The sequence below is a fragment of the Mesocricetus auratus genome, unplaced genomic scaffold, assembly GCF_017639785.1.
Source record: "Mesocricetus auratus isolate SY011 unplaced genomic scaffold, BCM_Maur_2.0 Super-Scaffold_100691, whole genome shotgun sequence".
NCBI lineage: Eukaryota > Metazoa > Chordata > Mammalia > Rodentia > Cricetidae > Mesocricetus > Mesocricetus auratus.
Window position 1 is genome coordinate 16,697,581 of NW_024429267.1, and position 14,398 is coordinate 16,711,978.

Below are 14,398 nucleotides of genomic sequence, written 5' to 3' on the forward strand. Positions count from 1 at the left end.
GCATTTTTAGATCCTAAGGACAGGGCTTCACTCTAGAGATAACAGAATGGTGATGAATAGATGATCAGGAAGAAACCACAAGGGATCTCAGAACTGACCATGGCAGAACCTCAATCATTTTATGTGAAAGAGAAGTAAACCCTTTCCCTGGTGTTTTCTCTGTTGTCTACACCCATAACTAACCGGAAGTTAGTTAATAAGGATTTCTAACTGCTGCCTACTGTGCAGCCTTGTGTCCAGCCAGGACAGTCTTCTCATAATAGCTTCACTGTGTTCTTTGGCTCTCTCTGCTTTATTATCTTGGCACTTCTTTTTTTCCATGGTTTTTATTTAAATTAGAAACAAGCTTGTTTTATATGTCAACACAAGATCCTTCTTCCTGCCTTCCTCCCTTGCCCCCCACCAACCCCTTATCCATTCCTAGTCTGCTCTCCAGGGAGGGTGAGGCCTTCCATGGGGGATCTTTAAAGTCTACCATGTCATTTAGAGCAGGGCCTAGGCCCTCCCCCATATGTCTAGACTGAGAGAGTATCCCTCTATGGGGAATGGGCTCCCAAAATCCATTCATATACTAGGGATAAATACTGATCCACTACTAGAGGACCCTAGATTGCCCAGGCCTCCTAACTGACACCCATGTTCAGGGGTTCTGGGTCAGTCCTATGCTGGTTTCCCAGCTATCAGTCTGGGACCCATGAGCTCCCCCTCATTCAGGTCAGCTGCTTCTGTGGGTTTCTCTAGCCAGTCTTGACCCCTTTGCTTATCACTCCTCTCTCTCTGCAGCTGGATTCCAGGAGTTCGGCTCAGTGTTTAGCTATGGGTGTCTGCTTCTGCTTGTGTCAGTTACTGGATGAAGGCTCTAGGATGGCATTTAAGGTAGTCATCAATCTCATCATCGGGGAAGGACATTTAAGGTAACCTCTCCACTATTGCTTAGATTGTTAGTTGGTGACATCCTTATAGATCTCTGGATATTTCCCTAGTTCCAGATTCCTCTTTAGATCTATAATGGCTCCCTCTATTATGGCATCTCTTTTCTTGTTCTCCTCTATTCTTCCCCTGACTCATCTTCCTGCTCCATCATGCACTTTCATATCTTATTCTATGAAAAAAATCACGTGTGCAGGCCACTCACATTTTTGACCTGATTAAACATCTTCCTCTCATGTGAATGCATGTAGTATGCATATTCTGTCACACCTCGCCAATAATCCACAGAGCATCGCCTTGTCTCTTGAATTGCTTCATGACAGGGAATGCAAGAAACAAACCCAAGACATGTTAGGGATGCCAGCTATTTTGAGGAGTAAATAAATGCAGGTGAGAGGATGGGGTACGGGACTTATTTTTGCATTACTGTAACCCAAAGGCCTAAGCAACCAAGTTAAAAGAGCACATAGTGCCAAATTTCAGAGAACATAGCCTCTGGCCCCTTGTCCCATGCACACAGGCTGAACACATGATGATAGAAGCTTATGGCAGAGAGTTGTCCACTCCATGGGAAACAGGAAACACACAAGAATTCACCTGAGCAAGACCTACTCCCTGAAGACTTCCTACTTTTTGCCATCTCCAATAATGTCATCATATTCAGAATAAATCAAAAGATGGATCTATTCATTAGGCAAGGTCCCCCATGATCTAATCCTCTCTTAAAATGCCTTCATGACTATATTCCCAGAACCCCAAAGTTGTACTTCACTAATCTACTAGAGGGTTTTAATCCAACCAAGTAGACAGTTAAAATTAACTATCACAAGGGGACAGAAACAGAGTCAGACAAAGGAAAAAAAATGAACTGAAATACAGATCTACCAAAGCCTGGGCTAACTGAGCAGGGAACTTGAGAATTCCCTAATGGATATATCTCCTAATGTGTGCTGGCTTGAATCATTACCAAATAAAAGTATATCATACCCAGCCAAATTAGCCAATGCTTTACCTGTTATGGGCTGCACAGGGATGCTATGAACTCAGAAAAGTATCATTCTGTGGTTTAGTCATCCCCAAAGAGGCATCAGGTAGAAACTTCAAACTATATCCTATATTGTATTGGTTCAACAGCAAGGTCCTTATCTAAGAATGAACTATGTCTTTGTGACCACCATAGTGTCCATACACACTTTCAAAATACTAATTGTAATATTAAGCCTGCATATGATCTATTCTTGCTAAATATTTGCAGAACCCTTCATTTTCATTTCTTCTATGACTAACCTAAGAAATATGATCTGTATCAAGTTCAGGAAATTAATTCCCTTGCACCACAACAAAGATATTCAAAATTTCCTTTTTAAGAAGAAAAAAAACTATCTTCTTCTACTCCTAGCAATGGGTACTAAGAGCATAAAAGTTAAGACCCTTGCTGTTCAGACATGTTTTGTTTTGTTTTTTGTCAGGTAAAACTATATGATGCCTACCATCATTCTAGATGTTGCTAGGCCCTCCAGACATGCTTCATCTGTCTGTCACTCTTCTGTCATTAATATTGCAACAATAGTGCAAACTCATTAAGAGAGAACTTTGACGGAGACCCCATTTGGAGCATCCACTCTGCTTTTTCGGGGTTGCTATAGGTCTCAAAGTTTTCAGTAAGTTTTGTAAATCTTTTTCTCACTTTTGTTAAAGGGCAGAAGATAACTATATTAAAAAGCGTACAGATTTACTATACCCGTCTTTCCATACCAATTAATCTACATCTTTTTCATTGTATTCTAGTTACAAGAGCTGGAATAGGATTTTAGAAAGGAGTAAAACTCAAAATGAATGCGGTTCTGACTGATCACTAGAAAATAACACATCAACGCAGTATTGAGAAAGTGCCAGGGATACATTCTAAATATTCTGATTCATCCTAGTGTAAAGGCAGTAAAACAAATGAAAAGGTGGTCTGGAAATTCCCATTGTTCTCATTTTTCCCTGTCTGACTGTGAGTAGACAAGTGTCTGTGTTCCCATGATGTGTCTTTGGTGACTCATGTGTTTATTTTAGCCTGGAGATAAGCAAGGTTGAGCCATTACAAGGTGAGTTCACTTCATGTGCCTGCTGCAGTCTTCACTATCTCTGTCTACCCACTGTTGCCCAGAATATATCTTTATGGTAATTGATCCACTTTGAGAATCACCCCCATCTGTTCTCCACTACAAAGATAGCTACTTCAAAAAATATTTCCCTCTGCCAGTTGGCGAAGGAGGGTGGTGCTAATGGGGGCTGACATGTGATCTACAGAGAAGTCACCTCAGCGTTCTTTCCATCTGTAATTCACCATTGGCATATTTTGGAAGTGTTTGTGTTTAGATGATGTTTTCCTCATCCCCCTGAGTCAGGTAGCTTTGTCAGAAAGTCAAACTTCAAAAATGACAAACGGCTCTGATCATTTCGGGGTGTTTCTGTTGCTAGGGAAACCAATTTAAAAGGAGAGACAGGTACCTTTGTGAATTTATAACTGAGGGAAGAAATGGATGCTAAGTTTCCTGGTGAATCTAATTTACTTTAAGACACATTCAGAGTCCATGGGTGGCAGAAATGAAGGATATGTTTTTAGGCCATAGATATAGCACAAATTATCAGTTAATAAGAACTCTTATTAGTATAGGCCAAAAATTCTTTCTTTGTTTAATCTTTGGAGATGTGTTTTTTTTAAACTCCAAAAACAAGGCAAACATTTCCTAGAAGCGTATTAGGGTTGAAGAAAATGTCTAGAACTCACCATCAAGCTTCACATAGGTGAAGGCTTCAATGGACACAGGTGATAGGATCTGAAGGAAATGCAAAAGGGAAAATGCTCCACAGGCATTTTCCAGGGAGCTGTCCAGCATGAAAAAAAATATGGACCCTACCCTGAATGAAATGATAGACTCTAGATATCCCCTATGCGGAAGGAATTGGCAACAGGGTGGGAGGATGGGGGGGATGTTGGGGGGTGTAGGAGGAGGGGAGGAAGAGGGAACTGGGATTGACATGTAAAACAAGCTATTTAAAATTTTAAAACATGTTAAAAAATAAATAAATAAATAAAAAATAAAATAAAAAAATAGTGACAGACCATGAGATTAGAGGCTTCAGTATGCAGATTTCAAAGAAGTAGGCCAGAGCATCCTCCAAAATAGCTCCCAACACTCAGTGACTAGGCCTTAAACATCAAGACCTCTTCTATCTCACAGTATTTTTCAGATCCTCAGAAGGAATTTTGATAACAAGCCAAAGGAAGACTATTAAATGTATATTATCTGGGTAATATAGGAAATTGCTTCTGTAAAAAGACAAAATAATTCAAAACTTGTCATCCAAGAAATAAATTATTTTAATTTATATTTTTGTTATTACTGTCAACACTATCATTATTAACACCACCATAATGCGTTAGGATCATGACTAATATCACCATTATCATGTTGTCGTCCAAGTCACCATTGTCATCGTGTAATAGCAGGCCATTATCTTTTTATGTTTCTATGTGCTAGAACTTATAGTTACCTCATTAAATGATTCTCAGGTATTGGCAAATGTGTCTGTGTTGGGTCAAGTAGTGAACATTCTATGAACCATGCTCTCTCCATCAAAATGGCTCATCTCATTGTAAGGAAAACACAGCCGTAGAAAGCATTCTAATAAATATGTTTTAACTAGAAAGCAGAACAGAACAAATTCATTAGAAAATGTTTGAATAAGATCTATTTTAAAGGCTATGACAGAGTTCTAATTGAACATGCATTCTTTGCTTGTGGTTCATAAGTTTGAAAATTACTGGAGCAGATGATCCCAGAATTCTTTGAAGCATTGAAATTTGATATCTCTATGCTCCTCCTTCACTGTAATGAAACCATTCAGTCCATACACTGAAGTGACAGAGGACAAAGGAACCATACTTTCTGTAAATCTTCTCCATAAAGCCATGCTGTACAATTGCTTTGAAAACCATATCCTTCATTATTATAGTAATTCTATTGCAGTGGTGTTTATATTTCTATTATTGTACTATTATTAAAAAGGCAATTATAACACTTCTTTTGTTAGATTGAAGGTATGTGTAATTTCATATGTGTATATTTGGATTGGAAAAATGCCACTAAAAAAGTTCTACAAAACCCACCTGATTTTTGTGGCATGACTTAACTACTAGTAAACCAGTAAGATTAAATAAAATGTTTTTTAACATCAAATATTGTATTATCTTGGAATTACTCAATATCAATCATTCTAGTGACTCATCTTGGCCACATCAGAAATCAACTAAAACCCAAGAAGTTGCACATAGTTGTGAAGGACTTTTTTCTTTATTGGATTATTTAAGTGGGAATACTCTAAATCTTGGGCCACATCTTCAGTGGCAGGCCATATAAAAGGATGTGGAAGAAGGAAGCTTTTGCTTTCGCCTGCTTGTCCTCACTCTCACTGGCAAGTTCATCTACACTGCTGCTGAGGCATTTGAGGCATTCCTTTGCTAGAACCTACATTTTCAAGATTCTACTGTAGACTGAAGATGAAAAGCTCTCCACGAATCCTCCAAGACTGCAGCAGCATACTGGGGACTGCTGAGACATAATATATATTCACTCTATTAGTTCTGTTCCTTTAGAGAAATATAGTACACCAAGGTGTATAAAAGCACAAAAATCTACCATTTCTTACCTCCATTTGAAGAACATACTCTATGCTATTAGTAAGCCAGTAATTATGATTTGCCCTAAAATTGCACTCAACTAACATGCAAAAGAACTAGTCCCTTTTCTTTGATTCTGCTTTAGTCTAGAAGTCCTAGAGGAAACACTGACAGTTCCGCAGAAATGACAGTGATGGCGCGCAAAAAACCGAACACAAAGGACAGGAAAGATAACTAGAGAAGCCTCCTTTTGAAACTGGGCCCCACTGTATTCTTAGTACTCTCTTGGGCATTTGGGTCTAGATCCTAATAAAGTCATGTAAAGAAATTGCAAGCTAACAAGTTATCAGTGCTTCGCTTAGCTGCCCTTTCTCTTCTGAACACTGTCTTGGTAGATTTGCATTCAAAAACATAAGCTCAGATGCTGCCCAGTATGATGGCTAGAGAAAGGATTCTGAGAACTGAAGAACTAGAAGTCATAAAAGTAGTTAAGTACAAAAAAAAAAAGAGGCAGAATTAAAATAAAAAACTCAAATGCGCTCAACCTCTACATGTTCTGAAACAATAGGTAACAGTTGTAATTAAAAGAGTTGTAACTGCAGACCTGAGGGCTGTTAAAAGAGTTGTAACTGCAGATCTGAGGGTTGGGCAATTGCAAGAATTACCCTAGGAGAGGAGGCTGAGCCCCTGGAGGCTCCCAACTGGGAAGATCCAGTTGGTGCTGGGTCCCCACTGCAGGAGGGGGACAGATATATTTCACCGGGTGGAATGTGACCATTTGTCTGGAAGTCCGTGGCTTTTACCTATGAGTTTTTGAAAACATATCTTTCCTTTTCTCTTACAAACAAGATTAATCCTAACAGTCTTCTATTCATGTTCCTTTTAAAAGAAATCTGTTCCCACTCACCATTTCATCACACATTCAAATGCTGAATGAGTCCTGTCAATAAAGAAGAATGCTTGCATCAAGCATGTTTATTGATATTCAACAGAAAAAAAAATTGATGGTGTTCAGTTCAAAGACTAAAGAGATTAAAGGGGCTTTAGTGATCCGATTTCTTTCTTTAAAAGCAATAGAGATTTTTATACTACTGAGATTTCCATACCAGTAAGTATATTAAAAAGCAAAAATAATGTAAATCAATTTTGTAATCCTGTGAATTGCATGAGCTTTTAGGAATAAATCACAAAGTATAACAGGATATCTATAGAAAATACAGGCATTTTCTGTATGAATTATGATGGCTCAACTTTCACTCATCATCCAAGAGTCTTCTAATCATAGAAGATTCTTCCCCTGTGGTACATTTAGCAATGCCAGGAGACATTCTGATTTATCACCAAAAAGGGAAGAGTTATGTACCTGGCATTTAGTGGATTTAAAATAGGCATATTTTGAGACATCAATGGCACATAGAATAGTCCCCCAAAAAAACAAAGATATAACTAACCTAAAATTTCAATTATTCTGTGATTTTGAAATACATAGAACACTATTTCTAAGAAAAAAAGAAAAAGAAAAAAGAAACACATAAAAGTGATTGGGAAAAATGCAGCAATTTGACTTGTACAAACATGCAAGATTAAAATTTATGTTGAGCAAAGTTATAGATCATCTCCTGAATACTTGACTTAGAATTTGAGGTCTGCTTATAAGTTTCAAGGGCATGCAAGGCAGAAGCTCCTACGTTAGTTATGTGGGAATAGGTGTGCAAATCCCTCTGTATCAGACACATGCAAACACATACACAGAGAGCACCCTGCACACCACTAGTGCTCAGTACCCATGATGACTGCTTCCCATACAGCTGCTGTGCCAGACATAACTGCCTTGGGATGAGGAAGTGGCTCTGTGGTAGCATGTTTGCCTAGTATCTTCAGCACTGTGGGATAGCTGCAAATGGAAGGCCGTCTTGATGTTGAAAAGACTGACGTCTGTAGCTACTTACTTTTGTATTGATGTGACAAAATAACTCACAGGCAACAGAAGGGAGAAAATGTTGATTTTGACTCATGGCTTCAGGATGGCAGCCTTGAAGCAGGAGCAAATGTAACCATTAAAAGCTGAACCTGGCCTACTGTCACCAGGATAATGCCACCAGGAGGGGACCAAATTCAAACCATGAGCCTATAGGAGACATTCCAGATCTAATCTGCATTATTTTAATGGGCAAAAGAAGCCATTCTAACTCAAAAGTAAAATTAAATTTTAAGCAGAAAATCAAGACTAAGATTGACAATCACCCTGTTATGGAGGCAGAAGGACTGAGTATTTTGATTTTAGTTTTCTTTTATTAAACAGTTGGGGGTGGGTTGCATATGCATACATATGTGTGTGCATGTGAGTGTGAATGAAATTTTTCTTGAGAATTTCATACAAATGTACAATGAAATATGGCATATCCATTTCTGCTTCCCCTCTTCAACTTTTCCCATATCCCCCAACATGTCTCCTCTAAACCTCATGTCTTTTTCTTTTGTTTTCTTATAAACCAATCTCTCCACCCCACAGTCCCCCACCTCCTTACTCCCTAGTACCCTGTCTCCCTACCCCTCTACCCCTAGGCACCATTCCCCATTGCCCCCTACACCCTATCAAAATTCAGGGACCATCAAAACTGAGGCAGAAGGAATGTAAGAGCTGGATGCTGGGGAGGAGTGTGGGGTGCCATCTTCTGAGTTCTTTTTAATCTAGCAGACTCTAAGAGTCAGTATCTGTACTATATCTATTGTACAGAATACAGCACAAGTATCCAATAAATCCTCATGAGATGCAGATACTGCATTCTGAGCATTTTCTGTTGTTTTGTTTTGTTTTTTCTCTGGATTTTTCAAGACAGGGTTCCTCTGTGTAGACCAGGCTGGTCTCGAACTCACAGGGATCTGCCTACCTCTGTCTACCAAGGGCTAGGATTAAAGGCGTGTACCACCACCACATGGCTGAGCATTTTCTGATTTAAGAGCTAAAGGAGATTACCACCAAAAGAAAGGTTAAGGCAAAAGCTGAACTCACCCAAGAATCAGATTTCCTATGATGACTGATAGAGTTTGAGACCACTTACTTGTATTTCTACAACCACAAGAGCACAAGAAATAATGAAGGAGAAAATAAATTTAAACTGATAGTCATTCTATTCATTTTACTTTTTCTAAGAATGATGCTTCCATGTTAGGAACAAGGTTGGTTGTTTTGAAAGGATGGAGGTACCGTTGGCAAAGATGAATAGGAAAACTGTCTGTGGCAGTGCATGTAGGCACTGGGGGATCTTGTTGTTGTGAGCAGGTTCCATTCAGGACTAAAGACAAGGTGCTGAATTCAGCCCAACATCTTCCAGAGACTATATTGTCAACCTAGTCTTGTTACAGCATCATGATTTGAGAATACTGAAGTTCCACAGAAGTTCAAACAAGAAAGTTCAATAATATAATGAAGTATGCTCAGTGCAAATTTTAAGAAAATAAGCACAATATTGGGCTTAATTCGGGCTTGATCAAATTCTTCAAGTGTATTTGGAATTATGGGTAATTACAGTCTATTTGGGGGATATAGTTTGAGGCTTATTCTTAGGAGACTAAAAAGACCACGTGGAAGCATTTGGTAGGAGGAACAGTCTCAGAGTCAGAAGTTTTACTCTATTAGCCACCCACAAACGGGCCTGTCCTAAATCCCAGGCCATTCCACTCTCCTAGGACTGACCAAAACAAATACATACTCAACACATCTGCACTTGTTAAAACAAAAGATGTGGACTTGAATCTTACAAAAAAAATTCACTCTGTGGCCTTGAGACACAACATCAATAAGGTGAAATGCAATAAGAGATGGTTCAAAATTCAAGGTCAGCCAATATCCTGAATATAGATGTTTCAGCCTTGTTGACCTATCACTATATTTAAGGGACCTTTAGCTATTAAAATTAACTTGAGTGATTCAACATACCTCTATATGGAAAGTCTCTACAAATTCACTTGTATCTTTTAACTCCTTGCTCCTGCAGTCTTTCATTAACTACTAGGGGAAAAAATGGGTTCTCTAAAAATAAAGACATCTATGTTAAACTTTTGATATGGCAACATAATTTACAACTTTAAAATCCACCATAATTCACTCTAAATTTTTAATTTTCTGTTTTTGAAGGTTGCTCCCCACCCCCATGTAGTCCAATTTCTCCCCACATCTTTAATATGAACGAATACTTTAAAATACTGAGTGTGCTCATTTGGAAAAATGAAGAAACTCCTATGTGGTAGATCAGTGTCCTCTGCCGTGCCAAGGACTCACAAAGCACTGAAGGATCTACTAAACACTGAAAAGTGACTTTCTGCCTGAGTCTGAGCACAGAGGATGTGCAAGTTGTGATCTCTGCATTCAAAGGCTTACACAGAGAATCATCTCCCAGCTCTATGCACACATCCATAAAATAATATCACCTCATTCTTCCACTCTATGAATGCTTTTTTCAATAAGCACATACTTCTTCATGAATGCATCATGTAAAATATGTATATAAGTGAAAATTATATTGTGGGAACAAAAGTATGACAAAAGTACAAGTTATGAGCCCTCTGCAATCAGCATAATTTAATCTATTCAAGAGCAGTAGCTGATTCTTCTGACATAAATGTTTGGGGGTTACTAGTAACTGGAAAAAAATTCCCACTAGCACTGAGACCCAGTCTATTTCAACACCTGGGAGCAGGCATGCATTGGGGGACTCATTCTGTGATGCCCCCATAATTAAAAGAATGAACTAGGAAGAAAGGCAATGAGTAACATTTGTTTTAAGATCCATCACATTGTGATCTCTGGCAGCAAGACTGTCTCATCCACCACAGAATCTTAGTGTCTAAGTTTGCTGCTACTATAACAAAATACTAGAGATTTGGGTAAGTTACTAACAACAAATGTTTATCTGACTCAGATGGAAAGGCTGGAAAGACCAACAGATCTGGTGGGGCCTCTTGCTATACAATAACACACCAGAAGAAGGGGACATGAGCAAGACAAGAAAGGCATGAAGGTCAAACCCATCCAATCCCACCTCCTCTGGAGTAAGTGATGGGGGATGTCATTTTGCATTCTGTGAATGTATGTTTCTTATTGGTTGATGAATAAAGTTGTTTTGGCCAATGGACAGGCAGGATGGATCCAGGCAGGAAGTATAGGTGGTGCTGCCCAACTAGGAGAAATCTGGGAAGAGGAACACAGAGAGTGAGTCATGAAGAGAAACACTATGTAGTTACTGGAAAGATAGGACACCTGGACATTCTCCGGGAAGCCAAAACCACATGGAGATACATAGATTAATACGTTAATTAATTAATTAATTAATTGATAATGGGTTAATAATTAAGAAAGAGCTACCTAATAAGAAGCCTGAGCCATAAGCAAAACAGTTTATAACTAATATAAGCTTCTGTGAGTTTATTTAGGACTAAATGTCTGCAGTACCAGTCGGGACAGAAATCTCCATCTTGACAGGTGAGTTAATTCACTGTGATAATACAGTCATTACAACCCAACCACCTCTTAAAGGCTCCACCTTTCATCACTCTCAAGACATCAATTAAATTTCAATGGTACTTTTAAAAGGGATATTAAAATCATAGCATCTAGAGAAAAATACACACACACACACACACCTTTCACTCCCTTATATTTTCTTCAGAGAAACAGATTATTTCACCTCAATTCTTCAACCATCTTGCTTAAACCAAATATGTAAAGTGCAGAATATGTTATCCTAAAAATGTTGCATTTTTTCTTGGAACTAAAGCAAAAAATATAAATAAATAATAACCCCATGGCTTTCTGTGCAGGCTCCCAGTGGAAATGCACCTTCTAAGTGGAGGTGTCTAGCAAGTTCAGCCTATCCAGGTGTTCTCCTTTTGCACATGTCCCCCAAACAGACTTCAGAACATGTAGACAGGCCACCTCCCACTTGGAACAGATTTCCTGATACAGGGTTAGAGTCTCACACAGTAGAGGAATTTGAAAAGAAAAAGAAGAAAAGAAAGAAGGAAACAAGGTATCTTTCCCAAAAGTATCTGAAAATATCTTTTCTTATATTTTTTTTCTTAATTGAGTCACTAACTGGCAACATCAGCTTGTGGAAACTCAACATGTCTTTATTTTGACTAGTAGTATTGGTATCCCTGCTACAGATATAAGCATGTGGGCCCTGAATGTGGATTGTCTTCCTCCTCACTATGTCACCAAAATCATCAATAACTGCCCCTTGGTGAAGAATCGGGAGAATACAACAGCTTTTAAAAGTGGCCATCAGTGACCTGCAGTTTCTTGGTCCTTACCATTATTTTACCCTCTTCGCCTTTGTCAGTTCTCCAAAAGCACCCACCTCCCCCGAGTCACCGAGTCATCAGAATGGACTCAAATAGACCGTCTGGACCCAAATCTAGTTGCAGTCAATTGCAATCTTCTACTTCCTCTGCAGTTTAAAAACTTAGGGTAATTCTTTAACTTCTCTTCATGTTCTTTCCTCACAGGCTCAGAAGTGATAAAGTTCCAGGTTGTAAGGTAGTTGGGCCTTCTGAAAACCATTCCTTCTTTCTGTCTTTTCCGTTGCATTCATTGCCTACTGTAGTTTGCTCAATAAATATTGATTGAGCACTATCCCAATTCAAGATACTGTGCTAAATCCTGTGTTAACAGCAATGAGTGACTGTGGGGAATTCCTATATTAGGTAATTAATATAAAATGACAGACCCGAAATGTGGGCAGCACCACCAATCCATGGGCCAGGGTCCTGGACTAAATAAAAATGAAAAGGGAACTGAGTATCAGTGTCCCTCTCTCTCTGCTTCACCTGCCTCAAGGCTCCTGCTGCCATGCCTTCCCCAACACATGGACTGGACTCTCGCGTGGTCAATTAAAAGAAAGCCCACCTTCCACAAGTTCTTTTGTCAAACATTTTGTCCTATCAGTGCAAAGGGTTACTATGATGAGGGTGAACTATTACATATAAACTCCATGGCAACTGAATTAAAGAAAGAACATATTAGAGTTTCATTTTGGGTGTGTTTAAAGAGATCTTTCAGATATCCAAGAAAAAAAGGCTAAATGGGGAGTTGAACATAAGTCTAGTATTCAGATACAAAATATGGAGATATGAAACGGGCAATATACAAGGAGTTTTCATAGCCTTCAGATTTAGTTATATTGCATAACCAAGGAATAAAAGTTGTTAGAAAACAATCATATGGGAAGATGAAGGCTGAAAACTACAGTGTCCCCTGAACATTTTTAATAGCTTAACTCATAGAATGCAGTATGGGAAGCTGAGTGTAGAACTCAGGCTGTGGTGACACATCTGGGAGAGAACACAGAGTGCCTGGAATGTAACCTCAAAATTTCTTCTTTAGAATTCCAGAGCATCTTGGACTTGTAGCCATCTACATTTAATTAAAAAAAAGGTAGAATTTGGTTTACTTATCCAATGCCTTTTGGAGGAAAAGAAACTGAAGGCTTTGATCAGAAGCTGGCACTCCAGAAGCATGAATAAGCAAATGGACATGAATAGATGCTTGTACGAGGGTAAGCACTGGTAGGCAGTTCCTTACACAATGACCTTTTCAAAAGAAAGGATCAACACTTGGCAAGTTAAAGGCTTCTCACAGAATACTGCAGCTGTGCTTTCAAGGCTGTTCAGACTTGCCCTGCTGGTTTTCACTGCTTAATCTCGTGGATTGCTTTTGTTTACCTGTGTATCCTAGTTATAAATGAGAAACCTGCCATCTCGAAATATCCCCCACTGAATTCTGATTTCACCAGAAATAGAAATGATAATCACAATATAATACTGAACATGAAATTCAAGCTAGCATGCACCTACTCTTCCCTGTATGAAAAGTATTTCTGAGTGCCTTCTCAGTCAGTCTTCATAGAAACCATGAGCTGAACACTAGCATTATCCACATTTTAAAGGGGAAATTCTGATGCTCAACAATAGCAACCTCGCCTTCCCCAAGGTCGCGCACAAGGCAAAGTATAGGCTTGGCACAGTCCAGGTCTTTCAGGCTGTGTAGTACTATGATATTAACCACTATGGTGCAACATTTCCAGTGATATTCCTCTCACAGGTGCCAGTGGGCTGGTGTCATGAGTAAGTGTTGTGGGATATTTGTACACTGTGTGAAGATGTATTGCTGTGATTGGTATAATAAAAAGCTGAACAGCCAGGCAGTATAGGCAGGACTTCTGGGCAGAGAGAGAGGAAGTCAGAGAAAGAAGTCTAGTCATGCAAGAGATGCCAGGGAGACACTGAAGAGGCCGGACATACAGTACAGAGTAGCGGTAACTGAGCCATGCAGCAGAACATAGAAACAGGTTCATTTAAGCTATAAAAGCAAGTTTGGGAAAAAGCTTTCCTAATAATAGTGAGTCTCTGGGTCATTATTTACAGGCTGGAGGTCCTGACGAAAAGGTGTTGTTACAAGTAAGGTGGAGATGTGACTGTCACTCATCTGCTCTGTGCCTCAGCTGTTCATTTAAGGAACTCTCATTTGGAGCCATGTCTCACTAGAAAAGAACAGTGTGCCATGAGTCTGGCTTCTCATGCGAAGCTGGCTACAGCCCAGGTACAATGCATTTGAAATCATATATCTAAGTTATTGGGTCTTTTAGGAGGCATGTGTTTTGACAAAATATGAACTCATTCAAGAGAAGTCTTTGAAGATCCCCCACAAGAAGACTTCAAGTGTTGACATACATAACTTTTAGACTGAAAATAAATGAGGCGTGGAAGAATTTACAGGAATGCTCAGTGCTTAAATAT

General features: G+C 39.1%; 1 protein-coding gene across 8 annotated transcripts in view; it reads right to left on the reverse strand.

The window, feature by feature from the left end:
• Nucleotides 1–14,398, reverse strand: part of LOC101837871 (muscular LMNA interacting protein) — a 248,602-nt gene that overhangs the window by 149,314 nt on the left and 84,890 nt on the right. The gene's annotated exons all lie outside the window — the stretch shown is intronic.